Below are 25949 nucleotides of genomic sequence, written 5' to 3'. Positions count from 1 at the left end.
AAATAACTGGACATGCACAAGGTGGAGGAGAAATATTAGAATTAGTTCTGGGAAATGTAATTAAGATGTATGACTATTCTGGGAATTCTAATGAATGTATGTGTTTTCTTGTAATAATAGTAGAACAAGATGAGGGGTTCAGTCTGCATGAATGGCTTGGAACAATCCCCTGTGCATCCAGCAATGTTAATAAAGGTATGCTTGCTTCTTAATACAGAAATTGTTATTAAGGAATTTTTATTTTATTCCCAATTTTTGGTGACAGATTTTGTCGACTCCAGGTGGGACTGTACCATTGAACCTTGATGATCTGGGGATCTGGGAACTCTGGCTGGCACCAAGGGATTCTCAGAAGAGAACTCTGATCCCCAGACTGAAGAGCTTGGAGCAAGGCCTCTGGGGAAAGGTAAAAGGCACTTTTAATAACGAAATTTCAGCTACTGGAAACTGGCCAAAGTAAAGAGATAACCCAGGCGCAAGCAGGGTTCAAGTTCCTGCTGGTTAAAGAGTAAGATCTTTGCTACTAAAGTGTGTAGTGGGGTGTGTATGTGTGTGTGTATAAGTTAATGAATACTCTGGTAATTATATCGATTTATGGGAAACAAAATATTTCGTATACCAAATACAGAGGAGGGAGATGTACCAAAGAAATCCCCTCTAGGATGCATATTAAAACATTAGAATAAGCTGAGGGAAGACTTGCTTACCAAGAAGCAGCTAATTAATTCTTTTGTGGAGCGGCAGCCATTATATACTTTAGAAGGTGAAGAGAAATGACCAAGTCATGAAAATATAATACCATTTTACATCTAATGTTATTTTGTAGATGAGAAGGTAAATGAGATGAAGTGTCGTATGTTGATTTGGTTCTTTTCTTTAATAAATCATCCAGAGTGTCTGTGTGAGTGTGGGCGTATCCCACAAGATCCATTAGTTCTGGCATTAGAGAAAGAAAGAGGTAATAAGGGAATAAGAAGATGTTCTGTCTGTAGCATAGGTAAGAGGTGTTCGAAATGCGGAGGGGATAGAGCCTGAAAGAATGCAGGTAGTTGTAGTGATGACGAAGAACCGCAAGGTGGGGCAATTGGATCAACAAACGATGAGGATTTCAGTCCTGTTGTGGGTAGAACCAGGAAAAACGGTTAAAACCATCTTTGCAAGAAGATGGGAATAGTGGGCCGGTAATAGTAAAAGTATCATTTTGAATAACTGTTTTAAGGGCCCAAAAGGAATTGGCAGGATCGTATAGAGAAGACCCAGAAAAAGTGGCTAAAATTTTTGAGAACATAATTCAAATATGAGACCCCTGATTGGATAGATTTGCAGGTGCTCTTGGAAATGTTTTTAGACGCCACTGAGAGGAGAATGGTTCTCAGGACTGCTAAGAAACAGGTAGAAGGGGCTCATGCTAGTGGAGATCTGCAGGGAATTATTGAACAAATTTTTCCAGCTGCAGACCCAGGATAGGATTCCAACTAACCTAGATTGAGAGTACTCCTGACCTGGTATCAGACATGGATATTATATGGTGTTAGAGATGCAACACCCAAGGCAATCAACTGGGCAAAGCTGTGTAAGTTAAAGTAAGAAGCAGGGGAGTCTCCCACTGCCTTCAGGGAATGATTGAAGGCAACAGCTAGAAAATACACTAACCTGGATCCTGAGAAACCAGAAGAAGTGGCACAGCTTGCTTCCATTTTTATGGATCAGTCAGCCCCAGATATTAGAAAGACACTTCAGTAGCTTGAGGGAGCTGAATCATGGAATCTAGGGAAGATGCTGCAGGTGGCCTGGATGGTTTATAATAGTCAAGGAAGAGAAAAAGAAGCTATACAAATTAGGAAGGAAAACCAGAAAGAAGCCAGACTTATTGTGGCATTACGAGGAGTACCAGAAGGACCATGGGGCTACAAGCAGTAGACTTTCTTGTAGATACAGGAGCTACATATGAAATCAGAAAAAAAATTAAAATACTTTTTCCAGTCTTGAAAGTACCAAGTAGGGAAATTATGGGGAATGCATCAACTTTTATATATGCCAGGATGTCATTTTACCCTTGTTAGAAAGGATTTGTTAAGTAAATTGGAATCACAAATAAAATTTAAGGATGGGGAAGTTCAGCTGTGTATACCTGAATCTAAGGCTGTCAAGGCAAGGATGTTTTTATTACAGGCAACCCCAGAGGTAACTGAAATTCCCACAGAAGTGGAGGACACTAGAAATCCTCTGGTTTGAGTGCAAGAAGTTCCAGGCCAATCTAAAAGAGCAGAACTGGTAAAGCTGTTTCTGAAGGAGAGAGCTAACCTGGAAAGACAAAAGCAATACCCTTTAAAGCTAGAAAATGAATAAAAAAGATAATAGGAAAAACCCCTAAAATATAAGTTACCAATTGAATATGAATCAGAATTCAATACCCTTATCTCAGCAGTGAAAAAGGTCCAGACTGAAAATTATCAGCTAGTGCAAGACTTGTGGGCAATTAATTCAATTGTTCAGGACATAGATACGGTGGTCACCAACCCTTACACTCTAATAATGGCTTTGAAAGAAAAACATAAATGGTTCACAGTGCTAGATCTAAATGATGCCTTTGTCTGCATACCCCTCAATGAAAACGGGCATATTTTGCCTTTGAATGGGAAAATCTGGCCACTGGGTGAAAAACCCAACTTAACTGGACAGTATTATCTCAAGTGTTTAAGAACAGCCTAACAGTCTTTGGGAATCAACTAACTAAAAAATTGGAAGTATGGCAAAAGAGTAATCCAGATGGCTTAGTGCTACAACATGTAGACAACACTCTGCTTGCCACTAAAACATTACAAGAATGCTTGATATTAACTATTAGTTTGCTAAATTTCCAGGGACAAAGAGAATACTGAGTTTTGAAAAAGAAAGCCCAGACTGAGAGAGAAAGGTGTGTACTTAGGATTCGAAATCACTCAAGGACATCAACGACTAGAAGCTGAGCCAAAGGAGGCAATTTGTTGGACAACTGAGACAAAAGGGACTCGAGAACTGAGAGTATTCCTTGGAATTTCTGGATTGTGTCGCCTCTGGATCCCTAATTATGAATCCTGGTAAAACCTCTTTAAAATGCATAAAGCTCTATGATGCTTAAATTCCTTTAAAAGGAATCTGCGTAAGGATCATTGATAGGGGGTCCAGAAGCCAAGAGGGCTCCTCAGGGAGTATCCATACTGCCTCCTCCCTAAGAAATCTGGGGGTATTAAAGAGGAAGAAGAGTTAGAAAGTGGGGCATTTCTTGGCAGAAGTGTAGGTTTTCTTTCCAGCTAAGTGAAAATGCCAATATATTCTGCACCTCATGAGCTGAGACATTGTATTAGAGGGGAACTGGGATGATACTTGCTCTGCTAACAAGGCAAAGGACTTGACACTGCTGCAATTTCCTGCATTGTTTGCTAATGGTTTATTATCTCCGTGAGACAGAGTGAAATAATGACCCTTTCCTGCATGTTGGTATGTCAATCTCTGGATTTGTAAATCCCAATAGTGCAAGCAAAGCCAGCATCATCTGAAGACTCTGTGCTTACTGGGATGCTATTTCTTTTCCTTCCTGGGAACAACCAGCATGGCTTTGGGAAGAGAAGGCACTTTGCTTCAGATTCTCTCCTGCCTTCTACCTTGCAGTCATTGCCAGATGTGGAAAAGTGACTGTTAGGCTGGCAGAAGAAACTAGATTTGCTTGTGTTTTGCACCTATTAGAATGACTGCAAGCAATAAGGAAGCCAGAAACCAGGTGCTCCTGGCCCATCGTTCAGGCCACTGGTCCAATTCTGATTCTTGTGAGTTTCAGCTTTACTGTGTGCTGGCCAAACACAGGCATGGAGGACTCAGATTCTGATGATGGTGCACCATGGAAATAGTCCCATTCTGTTGTGTCAAGAACTTGACCATAATAATGGAGGAGGGCAGCCTTTGTTCCTCCTGGAGCAGCCAGGACAACGGGTGCTTCTCTAACCATTGGCCCAGTAGATCCTACTATGAAGAGAGATTGGAGAATATGGCAAGTAAAGGTTGTTCACCAGTAGAGAGCTAATGTTATTCTAGAGGGATGGAGAAGAGTGCAGCAACTTCTATTGAGCTCAGCAGCAAGGAGATAGAGAAGCTGCAGCCGGATCCACACCAGCCTTAGCTTGACAAACAGCCATATTGTCTGCCGGAAATGATGATATTAGAGCAGATCTTGGAAAGTTTCAGCTTAAAGCTCAGTGACAGTTCACAAAAGGGAAAAGAAAACAAGTTTTGGAGAGTCTGGAGGAGGAATACAGGCCAAACCAGGTATTACAAGTGTCACATTTGCCCTAAAAAAAGCACAAACACATGCAGTTCTGCCCTGCCCCAGTCCAGAACAGACTGAGTTGAGTTAGAATGGGAAGGAGTGGGTATCATGGGCAGCTGCAGATTTGTTTGGAAGAGAGCAGAGGGCCTCAGAGATAACCGAATTCCCATCTGTTGATGCCCTGGTCATGCAGGGCTCAAGCTGACGCACTGTGCAGGCAGCTGTGCCCGGGCACTGCATGGCTCTGCCACTACAGCAGCTCCTGTGTGTCCAGGCAGGAGATTGCAGTCTGTTTCTGGAAGAAAGAGGCTGGAGCAAAAGCAGTCTTCCCACAGGATGTTGTAGTGCCTCATGTTGCCTTTCCTTGCCTGAGAAAGCTCCTGTCACTAACACTTGCTTCCCTTTATTTTGTCCCCATTGCTGGACTGCTGTCTGCAGGGCAGTTTCAGACAGGAACAGTTTGAGATGGTTGCAGAGTTGTTCAGCTCCTCCTGACACAGATCCTCTGCCTGACTCTGCTGGTTTGACAGCTTTCAACGTCCACCCACTGCAATTCATTCCAGGTAAGTGTGGCCTCCTGTATTCCAAATGGTGTGCCTCCTGTGCGGTGAGAGTCATTGAAGATGTTTCTCTGTTAGGGCATCATTTTGGGGTGGGGTGAAGAATCATTGAAGCTTTGTTTCAGATGGTTGATGAGATGCATTCCCCATCCCAAGAACCTGAGGCCATGCAGGAAGCGTTTCAAGACCCAAGAGAACAACTGGTTCGCTGCTCAAGTCAATGCTTTGCATTATTACTTGATGGGAAACCAATAGTCCTAGAGGAGTTAGAAGTTAAAGGGAGATAAAGCAATGTATTTTTTTGAGATAACTGTATTAGTTAATAATACTTGAGTCTGCGCTGACAGCTTTATGGTATTCTCGCCTGCTTAAGTACTGAAGGCTTAACTCAGGAGGAGCAAATTCCTCTCCTGTTAATACAGGAACGCTGAACCAGCCCTAGTGGGTCAGATCAAAGCCCTGTCCTGCCCAGGGTAAAGTCTCAGGACGGTAGCTTTGATGTTATACATAGGGAAGAGCAAGAACAAAGCATGAATATTTTTTAGTGGAAGATGGAAGCATGGACTGAGGAGCTGGACTTGGTTATCTTACTGTTTTTCTTGGCTTCCATGGATATGTCCAAAAGCTGGTGAGTTCAAAACTGATTTTTCTTCTGTTTACAAAAGGTGTTTTTTAAATGTGAAAGCTGAAAGTACTTTTCCTTAGCAAAAAAATCACCACTAAGCCATCCAGAACTGATTTTGCATGCAACCGTCTGAGGAGCTGTGCTGACTCCATGGTATTTTGTAGGACATTTTTAGGGCTGTAAAGGCAGGCTCATCTTGATGTTGTGTCTCCTATCCAGGCGCACACATAGAACAACATATAACAGCCTGAGATGTTTGTGTCAGAATAGTTTGCTCACATAATTTTAAAATGACCACATCTATGTAACTGGAGGGATTGCCACGTCATGATGCTCTGAAGTGTCCTTTGGCACTTGTTTTGCAACAGCTAAATAGCAATCGAGTCAGTAGCCATCTGGCCACCAAAGCAGGAAACTGACAACGAGAATAGTGTTTCATGGAGCTGGAGTGTCTGATGGTTCTAGAAGCTGTGAGGATGGATGAGCCTCCATAATATTAACCATGGAGAGGGCTCTTGATCGTTGCTCAGCTGTCTGCCAGCAATGATGGCCATGGGAGCAAATGGCATATGGATTTGTATCCCCTCCATACTCATGCTTGTGTCCCTGCAGGAGAAGAAACTCTGTATTGCCCACTAAGATGATAACTTTCACTGGGGATGGAAGGAATGATTGATACAGTTGTAGAGAAATGGCATCTCTGCAGGTTTCCAAAGAATGAGAAACAGCCATCCTTGGATGGATCTCTAGGAGAAAAGCAGTGCTTGGGAATTCCCTAACCCCTGGTAGTAGAAGTGATTGATGCAAGCTGTGAGATTATAGGATTGGTAAATGTGAAATACTATTTGGACTGTCAGTCTGCCCATGCTGTGAGGGGTTCTCGTGATTAACAGTGCTGTCATTTTGTGTGTTTCAGAAGAAAGGCGGGCACTCTGCAGACATAAGAACTTGACGCAGGAGGAAAGCTCAGACCAAGAAGGGCGGGAAGGAAGGGCTGTGGTACTCTTTATGTTGATAAGACTCTGCAAGGAAGGTCACTTCTAGACTATTTTTTAGTATTAGAGGAGGATTTGAATGCTTCTCCAGGATAAGTGCCATCCCCAACACCCCACAACAGTATATCCAAGTTGACCTCAGTGCTCTCCTGCCAATAATGACTTGTTAATGCTTTCTCCCTGTGTTTTCAAGCGCTGCACTGTTTCCTAATACAACAGACACCATCAAAACAGTGCACTGCAGGTTTTGGCTACAATGTCCTTACACAATGACAGTGATGCAGATTATGTGAAGAAACCAAGGGCTTGGTGTACTGGGCAGTGTAAATGGTTCATGAGACTTGGATGCTCCAGTGGAGGTAATGTCATAGGTAACCTTTCACTGCCTCAACCAAATGATCTGTGAACGGCTCCCTTCCTGTTTTGCAGTGAAAAAAAGCTATTAAGCATTCAGTCTATCTGTATCAATTTAAAGTAACACTTGGTCAAATTCTTGGGCAGCCTCGAGTAAAGACAGTGGTTAGGTAGTCCTTTAGTGGATTGTATTGTCTTGAGCAAGGGAGTTATTTCATGTTTTGCCTCATTTGTCCTTGATCCTGTGTATTTGCAGCTCTGTGCTGCTGTAAACACTGCAGCAGGAGTGGCTGAAAATGGAAATTTCTTCACCTTTTTGGCCTCTACTGGGCCAAGAGCTGTGTCATCCTTGTCCCTAAGAACCTCCGTGTGGAGACATACCTATTGGTGATGAATGCTGGAGTCTTCAGAAGCTTCCAAAAGGCTGAAACTAAGGGGAAGAGTTTTCTGTTTACTTGCTTCAAGCTCCTTCCAATGTGCCAGCCCAGCTGTTGAACGTCTGTGATTATCTTCAGTAGCTGGACTCCCCAGGATGCAAGCTTGGTTACACACAACAAGGATGGTAATAGTTAAAAGCTACATCTGAGAGCTAAGAGATTGCTCTTGTAAGTCTCCTGTGAGACTATATTCAGTGAGAAAAAATAGTTATTGACTTAGCTGAAAAATGTTGTGGAAGAAAGTATAAGTGGGCAGAAAGGGAATGGGGTGTGTTTGTGAAACCTTTCAGGCTGCTAGCCATGCTGCTGCAGGTACATCCTGCAGATCAGTAACTCCAATAAAGCTGGAAAGGTATAAAAAGTGGAGGACCACACGTTGAGTGGTCTGGTCTCTGCTGGCTTGTGAGAGATGGGTTAGAGAGTTACATGAATTTTGGGTATTACCCTGTCCTGAAATTCTTAATTCTTAATTTCTACTCAGCATCTGAAGATATTAGTTAAATAAATTTTCCAACAATCCAACAATTCCAGTGTTTCAGCTGCTGTAAAGTGAAAGTTTGGGGATTTTTTTTTGGTAGTTTTTTGGGTTTTATTTTTTTTTTTTTAATAGTATAGGGCATTTGGCTATTTGAGGAATACCAATTTTCAGTTTATTTATTGTGTGTAGAGATGTGTGGATAACCTATTTTAAAATGTGTATATATATTTTAAAGACAGTTTTTTGTATATATAAAAATGTATATATAATTTTTGTTTTCTTCTTTGAGAGGGAGGGAGAACTGTAGACTTTATACAAAACTGCCAAAAGGAAGATGATCTCTCTGTTCCTTCTTCTGGTCAGGCTTTTGGATATGAAGAAGCTGAGAATGGCACTCATTATAAAAGAGAACCCACCTCAGAGACATAACTCTGGGTCCAGCTTACTAGCAGACCCTATTTATAAGTAACTTTTTTATTGACGCCCACATCACTGAAGATGAAGCAATAAGATACACAACTCCCTATTCCCCAAAATCAACAAAAATTTTTCGTGTTCTATTTTCTCCTACAGTAGCAGAAATAGAACTGGTGCCACTAAATTTCTGACTGTGTAAGATGTTTCTGGAGGCTATGGATACAAATCTAATGAAGCCTTATGTAGTATCCGCTTCACTACTTTAGGTAAAAGACTAGGGAAAAACCTTTACCTGTGAAAGAGTCTTTTCTGCTTGGACAGATATATAATGCAATAATAGCATGCAATAATTCTGCAGGCGATGCTAGAGAAGCTTGGTGTGTAGAGGCTGCAAGAAACCTGTTTATGCTTTTTTTACAATCATTACTTTCCTAAAATAACAAAGCTGTAAGAAAAGGGGTTCAAAGAATTCAAGTATATCACAGAAAAAAAACAACTGGATTGAAAGAATGTGATTCTAATATATATTCTAATATAGTACATATCCTGAGCTCTACCTTAAAAATACATCTTTCTTACTGTTTTATTTTTATTTGGAAATATATCAGATAACGTTCCCATGCTTTGGTAATATTTTTGCTTAACTGTAGGTTACGAAAAAATTTCAGAGATAAGAGATCTCCCCCCTTACTTCCTTCATAAGAAGGGAAGTAATATACAAAATATAAATATATATAAAATATGAATAAATATGTATGTGTGTGTATTACACATATGAAACATAAATTCTCTTTTAAAGCCATGGAGTTATTTGATAGTACTTTCTACGCCACAAGGGGACTATTTCAGAAAACTGTTGAAGTTCTAGTATTTCATGTAAGAATTCAGTATGTGAGACCTGTTGAATCACAGACATTCCTGAATGGTCTGAATAAATTTCTTGTATATTTATTATTTAGAAAAGCAATGACTTAAAAAGTATTGAGCTTTGATAATTTTGCTGTGTTTTGAAGATCTAAATAAGTTGTACTATTTGTAATGATATTCAATTATTTGTAATTATATTCAAATTATACTCAAAAGTGTCAGACTGTACAGTAAAATCTAGTGGCTTTAATATTAAATATATGAGTCCCAAATACAAAGCACCTGGCAAAGAAATCTGCCTGCTAAGTAGTTGTTATTACTGATAGGTTCTGGTTGCAGTTTTTTAATTTCGTGTTTGTAACGCTTATCTCCTCATCATCCTCGACATTTCTGTCTTTAACTGAATGGGTATAATTGTAGGCCAGGATAGTGATGTAGTTATGTTTTTTTTAAAAAGTACATGGGATTTAATTATATGACTCCTAATGGAATAGTTGACATATCTAGAGCAGTCTGTGGGAAAAAGTGCTTATTTCAAAATCTGTCATTTGCCACTTTTACTCCAAAGTCTTTTTGTACTGACTAATTTTTGGTTCTAGCTCAACTTACTGCTTATTTAAAGAGTTAATTATGTTTTAAAAATTTTTTTGACTGAGTCACATTTAGAACTGAAAGGCTCTAAACCTGCTATCAAATCTACATTGCAAAAAAAGATGTTCTTTTATTTATGAGAAGTTTTACAGAGTAGCACTTATACTTTAAAACTGTTCTGAGACATGGCATATTCAAACTCTATAAGCCGTGGGCTATAATTCATATTCTGTTGTGATGTGAATATTGTAATAAACAGTATGTTCTTCAATGTTTCTATAACATATTCTCAAATTGCAGATTAAAAATGTCTTCCACCTGAAGGGCCTCAATAGCTTCTGTTCACTGTGTCTTAAGACAGATGATTCTGAAGTATCAACATCAACTATATATAGCATTTATGACAAAAGGGATGCTTGAGCAACACTAATTGCAGAGAGTGAATTACAGTTCATAGTTAACCAAAATACAACCCAGAATAATAGAACCATAGAATAGTTTGGGTTGGAAAAGACCTTAAAGACCATCTAGTTCCAACTCCCATGCCATGGGCAGGGACACCTCCCACCAGGCTGCCCAAGGCCCCATCCAACCTGGCCTTGAACACTTTCAGGGATGGGGCAGCCACAGCTTCCCTGGGCAACCTGTGCCAGTGCCTCACCACCCTAATGGTGATGAAATTCTTCCTTATGTCTAGTCTAAATCTGCCCTTATCCAGTTTATACCCATTGTCCCTGGTCCTATCACTACAGGCCTTTGAATACAGTCCCTCCCCAGCTTTCCTGAAGCCCCTTCAGGTACTGGAAGGTCACTATACGATCTCCTCAGAGCTTTCTCTTCTCCAGGGTGAACAACGCCAACTCTCTCAGCTTGTCCTCATATGGGAGGTGCTTCAGCCCCCTGATCATCCTTCCAGCCCTCCTCTGGACCCATTCCAGCAGTTCTGTATCCTTCTTATGTTGAGGATTCCAGGACTGGACACAGTACTCCAGATGAGGTCTCACAAGAGAGGAATAGAGAGGCAGAAGACCCTCCCTCGACCTGCTGGCCACTCTTCTTTTGACACAGCCCAGGATACGGTTGTCCTTCTAGACTGTGAGTGTACATTGCTGGCTCATGTCAAGCTTCTCATCAGTCAGCATAATCAGAAGTAATTAATTCTTTTTGATTACCATTTTCCCCAGTAACTGTTTTTCCAAGAGATGCACTGGGGGGCAGCAGAACCATGTAGCGAAACAGTTCCCGATCGTTTGTAAGTGTTTCATGCTAGTGCTTTGGTATTCGGCATTTTTGCTAGGAATCACGTTTTCTGTGAATGCTGTTGCACAAATACAAGGTATTGTGTTTTCTAAACACTAAGTAAGCGGAATGAATAATCTAAGTAATTATATGTAGAATCTGTGTAGTTATTTGTAATTATCATAGTTATAGAAATGGCGAACTAAGAGGAGGTTAAATGAAGTACTGAAAAGGTGTTTGGAAATTAGCAAATTTTGATCTGAAGCTTGCTGATTTCTAGATATGGACGATTTTGGGTAGTATTTTATCTGCCTGTATGCTTTAACTCTGAGGAAGGGAGAGACAGAAGGTCAAGAGCACTGACAGAAAATGCAACGGAAGATTTTATTAAAAATTTGTAGTTGCTTTATATAATTTAATCAGGCATGATTTTTGAAATCTAGATTTAACTAATGGTGTGAAAATACAGCTTTTTGTGAGAATTTAAGCCCCTTTTGAGTTTCAAAGAACCTTGATCATTTCGTCACTGTTATAAATTCACTGACTGGGGTATTTTGTTCTGTATTCTGGTGTATGTGAGTGCACAAGAACTTCCAAACTCTCTGTTGGAGAGTTCTGTATGGATGCGAATTCCTTTGTAAATACCAACTATTTCTGCCTTTATAGAAGAAACATTCCCAAATACTGGTACAATGAAGCTTAAAGAAACTGTGTAAGAAGAGCAGGAAACTCCTATGAGATCTGTGGTCCTAGAGACTGTAGGATATCTCGATCTCTCACCATAACAGCTGTAATTTAGTTTATTGTTGAGAGTGGTGGTATTTAGAGAAGGTTGCCTAATTCTGAAGTAGTTATCCTGCATAAAAGGATAAAAAAAATATCATTAAGCTATTTAAGGACTTTAATATTAGTATGCCTATTATATTTATAGCTTGAATGTGTTGGAAAAAACCAAGGTAGAGGAGCTCCGTTTCTGTCTGTTAAGGGAAATAGTGAACACCTTCATTGGAAAAGATAGGTAACTTTCAAGGATGTAGTTATTAGTTTCTATTTAAGGAACTGACCCATAATCAGAACAAAGTGTTTGAGTGGCTCATTACTTTCTAGGGTAAGTCCTTACTGTAGGTTATCACAGCAGTCATTGCTCTATGTCTAAATACTGTTATTTCTTGTGGACAAGTTATGGAAACGTTGTAGTACAATCCTGTTTGGTTTTGATTTGTCTGTTTCTTGTCTAGTTCCTCTTGGTTTCAGTTCAGAGATTATATTTTTTTTTTGGCGTCTCAGATTTCATTGTCCTGAATTAGCTGAGTTTTGGACTTGGGTACAGCATAGAAATACTGGTCACAATATTTCTGTTAGAGTGTTAGAGGGGAAAACATCTAAGTGATTCATTGGAGGTTATTCATATATGAACCGTATGTTCATATGTTGAACCTTTTGTTCTGTATCTATTTGTGGGTTTTAGTAAAATACTTTTGTTGATCTGTTTCTGATTCTGTTAAGGGGTAGAGATAACCATGCCCTAGTCTTGTCATCCTCCTTTTTTCCTCTTAGTATTGGACAATTCTTCGTTAATCCTAAGCACTCATTTGCAAGGTTATACTTCATAGCAGAAAACCAGCTGCAGATGTATATTTCTCCTAATACTTATTAGAGGATCAATGGGATCAGTTAATGCCTTGTGTGTGGATATATATGAGCAATAATAACCATCAAGTGTATCAGGGACACAGACCGACAACATAAAACTAGAGCATTATGATCCTCAGGAGAAAAAGGGCTTTCAAATGCTCTGAAAACACTTCCATCTTCTGGGATTTTTTGCAGTGCTTTCTTGTTAGCAAAACATACCTGATTATGTATTTTTATTTGTTTAATATAAATTTGCTGAAATTAAAACAGTACATAAGCTTTAATAATTTAATACGTGTTCACAATTAAAATATATTAATAATAGCACAACAAGAAATGACATGAAAAACAGACACAATATATAAATTCTTAAGTGGATAATAAACTATTTCAAGTGTTCTTTCAGCACTTGCAACAGCTGTTTTGGCCTTATCTTTTCCCTAGAAAAGTGACAGAGTATGTGTGGTGCCCAAATGTAACGCCAAGGAAAAGCAACAAATTTTCATTATGTTGAGCTGGAACCCCTGATACAAATATAGATCCGTAAAGACTTCAATTAAAAAAACCCCAACCCTTTTTTATAATGCAAATATTTTAGCTGTTCAAACTTATGGCCTTTACAAATATCACAGGTTTAATTAAAAAACCCCTGACAAACAGCAGTTCATTTTCACATGCTTTTATGGTGGACATTACCATGCTTTGATAGATTGGCAGTTGTTTTAAAAGTGCGTAAGGACTGGTGTATCAGGCTGGGACCCAGGGATCTCTACAGATTTAGGGCTGCTTGCCCATTAAATATGATTTGGAGGGGAAGGTGGAGAAAGTGAATAATTTGGTGGCATAAAGAGAAAAAATGAATGTTGGAATAGAGTAGCAATATCAAGAAATCTGTGCTGAGAGGAGCTCCTTTAGTTTAAACATTATTGCCCTCATTGGTATAGTTGTATTAGGGAGTTTGTGATATCTTTTGCTGGGAAAGATGAGAAATATTCAAATGAGGTTATTTCTGAAAGGTATTTTATTCGAAAAATACTTAAAAAAACATTGACTATTGTTATGCTAGAGGTTAGTGAGGTGGCTATAAAGGCAACATAAGCCCTGTGTGTATGTAATATATCTGCATACATCTTCAGGCAACTGGATCTCAGGTCTTATTCAAGCTCTTTAAACAGTGCACATAATGTTTCAGGTAGTATTTTTGAATATGAAAAATGCAGCCTTTTAGAACAGCGTGTGTAATCAGCCTAAATCTGCTTTACTGGGTTGGGGATTCAAACTAAAGGGTACTGCTGGAGTCTGACACTGATATATTAGCTAATGTTGGTTACATGCTGAGCACTACCTGTGTGCTGTAACACTGGAAGGCAGTCCATTAGTGCCTGAATTAATGCACTCAGGGACTTCTAATTCTTCACAGAATCTATTTCCATATTTAATTACGGGAAAGTCATAGAAAAAAGTTACAAAGCACCTTCTTCATCCATTTCATTGTCAACGGGAGTGGTGATTAGTAATTCTTCTTCAAGTTATATTACAGTGTTCACTTAAAATAATGCAGCTCCTTGCTGAGTTTGCTCCAATTAAGCCATATTTTACTGGCTAATGACTTACCAAGTTGACAATGACCTTGAAGTTGGTATTGTCAACACTTCTTGGCATAAAGAGCTAGATGATTTAGAGTTATTAAGAGTGCATCAATTTATTCGTTAGTCTTTGTCAGTATTTTTAAAAAGCTTTTTAATTCCATTACAAATAGGATACTGTACCTGAATACCATACAGGTTAGTAAGTTAAGTAACAGTTCATTTATATTCTTTTTACTGCAGATTTTAAGGATTTGTATATATAAAAGACACCACTTTCATTGTTTTTGAGTTTGAAAAAGTGTACTAAATGCAGTCATCTTTACAATTGAATATCTTTAATCACCACAAGTGTGACTTATTATTGTCATATTTCAGTTAACTGTAAGTCACTTATATATCTACATTTATAAATATTTAGATATTGAATTTCACTGTTTCAGAAGCTGCACTTTATCATGATGCAATTTATTTCATAGAATCATAGAATAGTTTGGATTGGAAAGGACTGTGAAGGTCATCTAGTCCAACACCCCTGCAGTAAGCAGGGAGATCTTCAACTAGATCAAGTTGCTCAGAACCCCATCCAACCCGACCTTGAATGTTTCCAGGCATGAGGCATCTACTGCCTTTCTGGGCAACCCGTTTTGGTGTTTCACCACACTCAGTGTAAAAAAATTCTGCCTAATATCTAGTCTAAACTTCCCCTCTTTTAGATTAAGCCGTTACCCCTTGTCCTATTGCTACAGGCCCTGCTAAAAAGTTTTTCCCATCTTTAAGCCTCCTTTAAGTATAGAAAGGCTGCAATAAGGTCTCCTAGGAGGCTTCTCTGCTCCAAGCTGAACAACCCCAACTCTGTCAGCCTGTCTTCACAGGTGAAGAATTCCAGGCCTTTGACAATTTTTGTGGCCCTTCTCTAGACCTGCTCCAACAGGTCCATGTCTTTCCTGTGCTGAGGGCTCCAGATCAGGATGCAGTATTCCATGAGGGGGTATCACTAGAGCAGATTAGAGGGGCAGAATCACCTCCCTCGCCCTGCTGGCCACGCTGCTTTTAATGCAGCCCAGGATACAGTTGGCCTTCCAGACTGTGAGTGTACATTGCCAGCTTATGTCCAGTTTCTAATCCACCAGGACCCCCAGTTCTTTCTCCACAGGTCTGCCCTCAATCTCTTCATCCCCAAGCCTGTATGGATACTGAGAGCTGCCCCAACCCAAGAGCAGGACTTTGCACTTCACTTTGTTGAACCTCATGAGATTTTCACAAGCCCACTTCTCCAGTTTGTCAGGGTCTCTATGTATGGCATCCCATCCCTCAGGGGTGTCAACCTTACCACACAACTTGGTGTCATTTCATCATATGTTAAAAAGGTGGTGCTACAATTGAATGGAATAAGATGTTAATTCTCTTTAAATGCTACTTGATAATTTAAAATGAAGATGAATAATAAAACCACATTTGTGTAGTTCAGAAATATTTAAAACCGCATAGTTACAGGCTAGTAATAATACTCATCACTCGTGCCTTTAGATATAATTTGCAGTGGGCTAGTTTCAGAGTTTTAGGCAAGCACAATATTCACTACAAATAAGTGCAGTGATAAACTATGTTTTGTCACTAAAATTATTCCTGAACTTCTCAATTTGTTGTTTTTATCATATTTCTCTTTTTGGAAGCTGGTATTTCATGTTGTCTTAATCCAGATACCTCCATAGTCACAGTGCCAATTCATGCACCTTATTTGCTGGGAAGTTTCATTAGTACCTGTTTCTTCACATTTTTTTTACGTTAGATCATACCTGTATTCAAGGGAAAAAAAAGAACCTTAGTGAGTTTAGAAAGAGGTAGATATCACTACTTTAAAAAATATTCTGTTAAGTTTCATGCTCTGATTCATTGCATTGAAAATGTATTATATTTTACTTGTTAAGAATTTTGTTTCATATGCTGAAAATACTGCATCTTCTACTGCAAACTACCATCTTTCCTTAAGCAAAACTTTTAGGAATATACTCCTTTTGTTTTGCCTTTAAGAATTGAGTTACTGTGCCATAAAAAATTGGCTTTAATGCAGTCATCATTATGTGCATATGCTGTAACTGAGAAACTGTATGATCTGATTGCTGTAACCCATTCCTTTCTTAATACTAAATCTCTTCTCAGTTCCTGCATCATGCCTAATAAAATATCATAAAGGCTTTGGGCTGTTCAATTTAGAGATTGTGAGATGCCTAGGATCTTTTGAATAAGGAAATGTTGAATAATAGTGTGTAGATAGAGCCTCCCAGGGAGTAGCAAGCACAGATTTCAGTTCAGGATACTCAATCGTGTACACAAATTTAAGTATACAAATTATTATTATCTCTTTCTGTTAAAAATGCCTTTTAAAATAGCTTTCCAAATTTAGAATAAATAAAGTAAATTGCTCTGAGTGTTCTCTGGCTAGACATTCCAGTGATGTATTTCTATAGAAAAGTTTTGTTATGCATTATTTTGTTTTTTTGAAACATATGTTCATTTGAATTAGCAAGGGATTGGAATAATTAATATTCTTTAAGACTACAAAGTGTGACTAGTATTTTTAAATAAGAGATCACTTCTATGGTTTTGTTTTTCATCAGAAAATCTTTGCTCTTCAGTGCAGTCAGCTGTGGTATTTGAGGTTACTCATAATTTTGAAATGTTCTGTCAGGCATGTAACGCTCACCATTCTGTAAGCAGGGTAACAAAAAAAGCAGCATCTGCATTATGTGAAAGAATGACCATTTTTGACTTTTGTTTGTTTGGTTTGGTTTTTGGTTTTAATTTGGATCTGCAAAGCATGGAAGACTTTGTATGTCATGGAAGTAAATACTTTTCACTATCAGAGAAACCGATAGTAAGGTATTAAAAATCTTTAATATGTTTAATATATGTTTCTAAGTGTACTACTCTTGTTTGGCGTAAGGTTGATTTACTTGTCAAGTGTTGCCCCAGGAAAGAGAAGAAAAAATGTGCCTGTTAAATCATCTCGTAAGAGGATGGCAACCTGCACGTTTTATTCTCCTTAACAGACCTCTATATTTTTACAGTTTATTGTTAGTAATCTAATCTCATTCGTCTAGACACATGAACTGACTTCTTTTTTTTGGAGTTGATGTCTGCCTGTCTGGGATTCGGTTTGAAGTTTTTTTCACATTTTTAGCTGCCAGAGAAATTAAGTCAAACTGGCTGCTATCCTAATATTATCCATCCAATTCTTGAAGACCGCCAGTGGTTAGAATGTACAAGACATGCCATGAGAAGGTTCTGTTCCATTAATAATAATGTCACGCTACTCATTATTGATATCATAATAAAATTTAGGTAATTCCACAAAATTAACCATATAAAAATACAATATGCTTATCCTTATTATAGACTTCAAAATAAATTAGATTTCTGCAGGATCTAATGTGTCAAAATTTAAACTAATTTTAAGTAGTCCATTCTGTACAAATCTAGACAATTTTTTTTCCTATTATGCATTAAACCTGTAGTAAATAGTGCTTTACAGAACCGCTTGATGGTGCTGTCTCCCTTTTACTCTGAAAATTCAGTTTAGCTCTCATGCTTCCTTTCTAATAATGATCATCTTAAGCTGCTTTTAGTGGTGAAGGAGGAAGAATTGTACAAGCAAAGAAAAGATTTTTGTGTTCCTTTATTTTCTTCTTTTTTTAATTTTAAGGTAAAGGTAACATGTTAAGAAATAAATCTATGTCTGTGAACTTTTATCTTGAGAGCATATACACTGGATGAAGAGAAATACAGATGTGTAAAAAAGGAATCTAATCCAAGGAATACGCTAACTGATATTTTCAGGATTCTGAAGTTATTTGTGCATAATGAAGGAAAAATATGACCAAGTTGTTTTTCTGACATGAGACTAACTTCAATGCTAAAATTACTGAATTATAAAAACATGCTTAACCTGGATGCTTATTCTGTTAATGGTAGCAAGTATTTATTTTTCGAAGTACTGGAAAGATATTGGTAATTGAACAGAACTCAGTCTAGGTAGCCAGTCTTATTTTCAGTTTGTGTCTCTGAGAACATCCTCTCTGGTCGATATGTCAGATTTGTTAGAAGTCAGGTAAAAGTTGCTGTCAGTTATGTTGATACATTTAGTATTTTAGACATATGATGTATTTCCTGCACTGTCTGTTTTCTGATCTCTGAAGACACTTTCAGTCTACAGGCCATGTTAATTCAGTTTTTACGTGGTGTTTATTTAGCATAACTTTGATTCTTTAAGCAAGTAATTATTCAGTTGGAAGAGTAATTTTGGTGAGGTAATATTATGTCTGTGATATATTTTTCTATTGATATTTCTCTGCACCACTCTAGCAAATTCAGCTTTTCTGTGAATCATGCATATTTTGTTTAGTTCTTCATCAGGAGTCTCTGATTTTCACTTTTTTTAATCATAAAAATATTTTTAATTTTGAGTTGAGAGTTTGCCCTGAATTTGGATTAAAGTACTCCATCTATTGATTTTCGTACTAACCACTATAAGTTCTGCTATGAATTCCAATAGTTTACTGTTTGTATTTTTTGCATGATTTTAACTATTGTAGGATGATCTTTAATAGCCTGGACTAAATTGTGTATATGTACATAGAGTTGAAAATGAAGCTGAAAAGTCAGTAGTGAAGTGAAAGCAAATACATGTACAGACTTTGTGAGTCAAAGAAATATGTTCTATCCAGCTTAGTACATCTCCTTCAGCCATTTACAACTCATGTCTGTTATACAAATGCATTCATGTTGGAAAGTGGCAATTTAGGGGAGGAGAGGTAAGTATGACAAAAGCACATAGTAGAAAAAAATGACACTGCATGAACAGAAAATCTGAAAATTTTTTTATATGCCTCCCCTTAAATGTAACTGTTGCTTCTGGTCTAACTTCCATAAAATCTGTTGAATAGAACATAACTGGAAGTGTGTTTGACGGCCTAAAAGATGAATAGGTAGAAGTGTGCAGAAAGTGTATTGGACAGATGAGTGGTCCATTGAGCAGGGTTGTAGTGCTGAGATCTGTAACTGTTTGCTGCAGAGAAGGATAACCTGAGTTTTGCCATTTTTATGCATTCTGGTCTATATATTTTGGAGTTAAATTGTTAATGAGTACTTGCTTTTTCTGTAGCAATCACTGCATCTCTGAGAGAGATATCTGTGCTCTGCTTGGTGTGTCATGTGTAATGTAAGAAGCAGTGGTGTATAGGAATTAAAATGAAAAAATTAACTTGGATAAGTGAGAAAACACTTAAAAAAGATTGTTTCTATAGTTAAATATGTGGTCTGTAATCACAGGCTGCCTACCTGCTGGGCTGCACTGGATTTGTAGATCTTCAGAGCTCACTTAACTGATAACTGAAGTTATTGGTCTCTGTAGTTTCAGCATTACCCATCACAACGTTGTTTATGAGACAAACTGATGTTATTAGGGAATTGTTAGTTTCACAACTGCTGTAAGAGAATAGTTGGATTGAGAGGGTTGAGAGCGGAGACAGTGTGAGTGAGGAAATGAGCCTGCTTGGGGGTCTTTGCAATGTAATTAAACCACTTGGTGGGTTACATTGTCATTATAGTATATTTAGCAAAATTTAGATTTGTAAAAGCATGTAAGTAATGTTCATACTCTATTTTTGGCTGGTAGTTATTATAAATATTACCTCTGCTTTGTAGATAGTGCAAAAATGTCTACAAGAAATTGGAAAATTCTTTGGCTTAAATATTTTTCTTTCCATCTCCTTTACATTAGGGTGCTATTTATTCTACCCTGAAATATAAAGGAATAAATTTTAGTAATTTAACTGGAAAATGCTGTGAGTTTGTACTTCAAGAAGGGCCAGGACCTGAGCAATGTGATGTAACTTCTTTTTTATCTGCTTGTTCCAGATTTGTTATGTTTGTTCTTTAGAATTAGTTTGTTGTATTTTTTGGTTTTATCTGTGTTGTGCTAATATATTTTCATTGTCTCCTGTTTTTAGCCTTTCTATTTGCACCAGTCAGGCTCATTTGCTGTTCCTGAGCTTTTATACTTCAAGAAGACTTTCCTTTCACATATACAGATATTTCTGCTTGTTTCACTGGAAGCAGTTTCCTTACAGTTATTAATTTTGCTGTGGTTTCAGTGCAGTGAACACATTTTTAAAGGTTTATTTTACTGAAAGCCAATTTACTTTATACTTGATGGCTTATAAAAAAATTATCTACTTTCAGCAACATGATTGAGCTTTTGACTCATCCAGGCTGGTCTTCTGCCACACTTGATAGACTTTTTGCACATTAGAATGTGCTTTGAGGAAAATGTTCTTGAATTTCAATCAGCTCAGCTCTCCTTAGCCCCTTGGCAATTCAAAGCCATGTCCTATAGGATACAGTCAAGCAGATCCCCGAGGTAGTGAAAGCTCGGAGATGTGCTCTGTGGAGCTTGTTACTGACGAAAAAAGACAAATTCTTTGGGGATGTGAAGGTCAAAGTGATGGTGGAATTTAAGATCCTGAGAGAAGTGTGTAAGGCAAATGGCAAAATTAATTTTTATTTAATTAATCCTTATTTTAGCCTCTTCTCTTGACTTCAAAGTGGTTCATTGTCAAAAAGGATGTAGGGAATTATTTTTCCCATAAGCTTAACACAATCTTATAGCCTTTTGTTAAGAGGAAGCCATCTCATTTGCGTCTGTAACTTCCTGTAGAGGCCCTCATTAAGAGACTGTAGACTATACAGTTCTACTGCTGTACAAGTGTTCATTAAGATACTAGAGAATGTGGGTCTGACCATTACTTCTTCCTCTGTGTGCTTTATGAGTCTAAATGACTGGCTCTAATTACTTCTAGAAACAACAACAACAACGACGACAAAAGCCTCCAGGTTTCAGATTTTGCATCCCATTCACAAGCTTAAAGTGAAATAGGAAGTTAGTATGAAAAGTTTAGGAAAGACAAGATTTTAGAATCTCTTTCAGTGACTCTGCTGCCCGGCTTAAGAAGCAATATGATCAATATGCTGCCTCATGTCAATTGTGTTTGTAAGCAAATAACAATCTCTGTTATAAAAGGCACTTAAGCATGTAACTCTGGCCAGTAAATTCCAAGCCTATGACTGTCGATCTTTTCCAGTTTGCATCTTTGTGATTTTGATCTTAAATGCCTAAACCACCAATTCCTGCTGTAGGCTCTTAAGCCTTGTTGGTGCTTTTGTTTTATGTGACGTTCATTAAGTGTTGATGTTTGTGCCTGAACAGATGGATTCCTACATGTATTTTGGAGGCCGGAGTCTATGGGACTTTTGAATAAAGTAATCTTTACTTTTAACTAATGTCTATATACTTAAGTAATCATTTGATTAGAGCCTTTTTTTTTTTTTTTCAGACTACAGCTGTACATTCATTAGAAGCTGGAGACAGAAATTTTAAAAGTAAACTTCAGCATTTGTTATCTGTAGGCTGCTGGCCTTAATTTGCTATGCAAGCATCTGTCACGGTTTAAATCCTTTCCAGTGTTTTGGACAGACTTATTGGACTGTCATTTGAAGTGGTCATAAAAACTATTTGTGTATTTAAAATGGTTTCCTTTATAGTCTTTTTCCTAAAATTAATCATAAAAGGGCACTCTAGAGACTTGCTGCTACCAAGAGAGTTTTCAAAATTTGTGATAGAAATAGGTCTGTTTTGGCTAATTTCAGTATTAAGTCTCATAATTAGAGTTGGAACATAATAACTCACTTGAACCTTTGTTTTGCTTGTTAGTGTAACATATCTCAAAAATTGTATGTTGTCTTTTCTATGTAATTTTTATTCTTTTCTATTGGGTGGTCATGATAATAACGGCATGATTTTGCCGTTACTGAAATGTGATTTGGGTTTCTTCTTTGGGTTTCAGCATAATTGTACAATATTGTGTAACCCCTCCCATTAGTGAATAATCTAGGCTTTCATTAGTTACTGCGAACAACAGCTGTTTGTAATAGGAGAACAGACTTTCACTGAATGTATTTAGATAAGCATTTAAAATTGAAGTCTCATAAATCTTTCCTTTTACTTTCTACAGGGAAACTGCACTTCATTATGAAAACAACAACAAAATAGAAGGCAAGAAAAAACGTGACCTCTTCACCGTAAAGTACCATGAAATAAAAGAATTACAGGAAAAAAAGGAGGTAATGGTGCATCAGCTTTTCCCTACTATTTGAAAACTAATCTATACCTGGATTTCAGGTATTAGGCTTTTATATGCAGGATGAAAAAAACCACTGCAATTTATACTGAAAATGGAAAAAATAGTTAAGAATAAAAATTCATGAGCTTTTTTTTTTCCTCTCTCCTACTTCATTGTAAATACTGTGAAATAATTTTAGAGCACTTTGTAGAAATTGACAAGCTTAGTATTTTAACACACTTTTGGAATGCTACATCAAAATTGAAATCAAATGTCTCCTAATCATAACTCCTCTCAGAATTAATCAAGATTCAATAAATATACATTAAAATATATTTAGACTAAATTATCTGTGCTATTGTTTTTGTTTAAAGTACGCTTTAAACTGAATAAATGGACTATTTCAGATGTTTTACATCACATTGCAGAATTTTGGAGCCTTCAGGAATGCATGCAGAGAGAAAGCTTAAGCTATAGGCAATTGCTTAAATATCTATATTTTTTTCTTATGTAAAAATGCTTCCATTTTACATTTGCTTTACATACTTGTATTTTTAGAGCTTGTAGTAGAAAAAAATTAAAATCAATATTTCACTAGATCCAACTGCATTTTCTCTTTTGACTCATTTTCCATGTCTCCAGCAAAATGTTTGAGGTGTGAACATTCTTGCCATTGTATGTTCTTAGTTCTTCTACTTTCACTCAGTGTCGCTATAAAGAATTGTAATGTAAATGGAATAGATACTACCAGTATGAGGTGACAAGCAGTAGAAAAACGCCAAGCATCATTTTTTTTAAAGTTGTGAGCACTAGAAGAAACTAACAGGATTTTCATTTAAACAAGTAGCTGCCATTACTGGATCAAAGGACAGAAACATTTATCGTTTTGAAAGAAAGCCACAAATAATTGATTTTATGCATGTGAAAAGTTTTGTTAAAATTCAAGGGACTTAAACTTAAGTACAGCTATGGGACTTGTGAATTATGAAAGTCTTTGTATCTAGATGCAATGGTGAGAAAAATATTATTTTTAGCACACGACCTTTCAACTGATGACTATTATGACTATAGCTGTTGTATCACTACCCAAAGAATCCTGAAATTATTTTAGTATAGCATAAACTGGAAAAAGCTGTCTCACAAGATCTCTTGAAATGAGGTTGTCTTGTAAATATTTACTGTGAAATGCAGTTTCTTATGAGGAATATTCTCAGGTGATAATTAATGAGGAAGTTAATACCTTATCTTACGCAAAGGCCAAAGGACCAAGCGGTGACGTGAATGGGTAGAACTGCATTAGTGAGAGGCAGCTGTTCTCTTGGCATATGATCAGATGTATGCCACACTAAGAGGTCTGAATATGAGGTTGTACCTTCTTAGCTCTTTTATGCATCATTCATTAACTCCTAATAAACTAGCTGAGTCTTGCTTGAGTATCTAAAGCTGTCGTTGATATAAGAGGAAGACAAAAACAGTAATGTAAAGGGATGCATGGAAGAATCTACCAAAGAGATGAGAGGACATAGTTGTCCTTTTACTGAGGAAGAAGCAATGGAGAGAACTAGATAGATTTGGGAAGGAGGGTAAAGCTGGTGCTTGTAGGCAGAAAGTGATAAAACCCCAAAAGATTACTATATTTTTGCATGTTGGTAGAGGCAGAGATTTTTCTTTTATTCTCTTTGGCTTTAAAGTTTAATAAAAAATTGATATATAAATATTGCTTCATATTTTTAAAGTACATAAAATGTCTGATGAGAATATTCTCTTCAGCTTTCTGTTAAGTGCTAATGCATAAAAAATATTATAAAAATAAAATTATCAGATAAAAGATGTGCTAAGTGAAAATTAAAGTTGAGCATACATCCCAGTATTTTAAGCTGAAGAACAGTGTATTGTAAATATCTTAAAGAGATCTCAGTTCTTTATGGAATGAAAAGCACAACTGACCAGGTTGAAACATGCATTTAAAGGGTGTGTGTGGGAAACAGTCGTGTGAACTGTTAGCGGGACTTAAACCTCATGCTTTGGAATTGAATGCAATAACTAGAAGCCTTAGTCTTGCAATTAAACTTAACCCTGATCTTTGGACTTGATTTACTGGTATCCAGGAAATATTACATGCTAATTTATGCTTTTTCTGTTGCAAAGGCATTCATAACACTTTCCTGTGGATCCACAGATTTCTGGTAAGACTTGAGATTACCATGTGTCCTATTAATCAGAGCAATATCTTTCCACAGTACTTTTCTCACAAAGGTTGTGAGAATTTCACATCAGTGAATCTGCAGGTTCTTAGTCAAATTTTACTTAAAAGTTACTACTAATAATTTCAAGATTGTCATGAAAAGATGAATTGACTTACATACCTACAAGGATGCCAAAGACCAGGCTGCAAATTGCAGTGTTTTTAAGCATCAAGTCATTCTAATTTAGATACACGAATGTTAAAATCTTCAGCTGTAACTCTGTATTTGTCCCGGTGTCCCTTTAGGGAAAGACAGGAGTATTCTAAATGACCCTATTGAGAGATTTTATGTCTTAAAATATTTGGATTTTTTTTCAAGTTGCACTTTAATTAGCATTTCCAGAGCTCAGAATGTTTGGTTTTGGTGTAATGCATGTACGTATGATGCATTTTAATTGGATTTTTTTTTAACAGTCAACAGTTCATAGAATCACAGAATCATAGAATAATTAGGATGGAAAAGACCTTTGAGATCACCAACACCAACCATACCTGCCAACCACTAAATCATATCCCTAAGCACTTCATCTACCCGCCTTTAAAACGCCTCCAGGGATGGTGATTCAACTACCACCCCGGATAGCCTCTGCCAGTTCTTGACAACCCTTTCTGTGAAAAGTTTTTCCTTATGTCCTGTCTAAACTTTCCAGCCACTCTCCCCCAAGCCTGTAGCGCTGCACAGGGATTTTGTGCCTGGAACTTCATCCCGTTGGCCTCAGCTCATCGGTCCAGTCTGTTCAGATCCCTCTGTAGAGCCTCCAGCAGGTCGACACTTCCTCCCAGTTTAGTGTAATCCACAAACTTGCTAAGAGTACACTCAATACTCTTATCCAGGTCATTGATAAAGATATTGAACAGGGCTGGACCCAGCACTGAGCCCTGGGGACACCAGTTGTGACCGGAAACACCAGACAAGAATAACTTGTGACCAGTTATTCTCTCTTGCCTCCTTTCTTTGATTTAGAAATTTGTATAAATATGCTTATGAATACGAAATGAAAGGAGGCAGTGACATTTACAAGATTGGTCCCTGATTTTAGAATGTGATTACTGCTAACTATAAATTTATATGACAATCTTATTTTATTATGAACTACTTTTTACAAAAAAAAAAGCAAATTTCATAAGGAACTGGATCTTTCAGACAAAGCAAATGCAAAATAAAATAGGACTGTTGGGAAAGGGAAAAGCTGTTAACAGATGAAGACAATAACAGTTTTGCTGAAAGTACAGGAAAAAAATCTCTGCAAGTATGGAGGGTCTTGAAAAATTCACTTTGCTTATACTTAACATGAAAAATTTATAAAAATCAAGCAAACAAGCACAAACTATAGAAAGTGACTTTTATCCTTTTTGCTTTGCCTGGCTCTTTGTGCTCACAATAATGCCCTGAGAAGAAAATCAGATGTATTTAAAAAGAGCATACAATGGATTTTT

Source organism: Cuculus canorus, chromosome 4 (genome assembly GCF_017976375.1).
Source record: "Cuculus canorus isolate bCucCan1 chromosome 4, bCucCan1.pri, whole genome shotgun sequence".
NCBI classification, from domain to species: Eukaryota; Metazoa; Chordata; class Aves; order Cuculiformes; family Cuculidae; genus Cuculus; species Cuculus canorus.
This window is presented reverse-complemented; position numbering follows the sequence as displayed.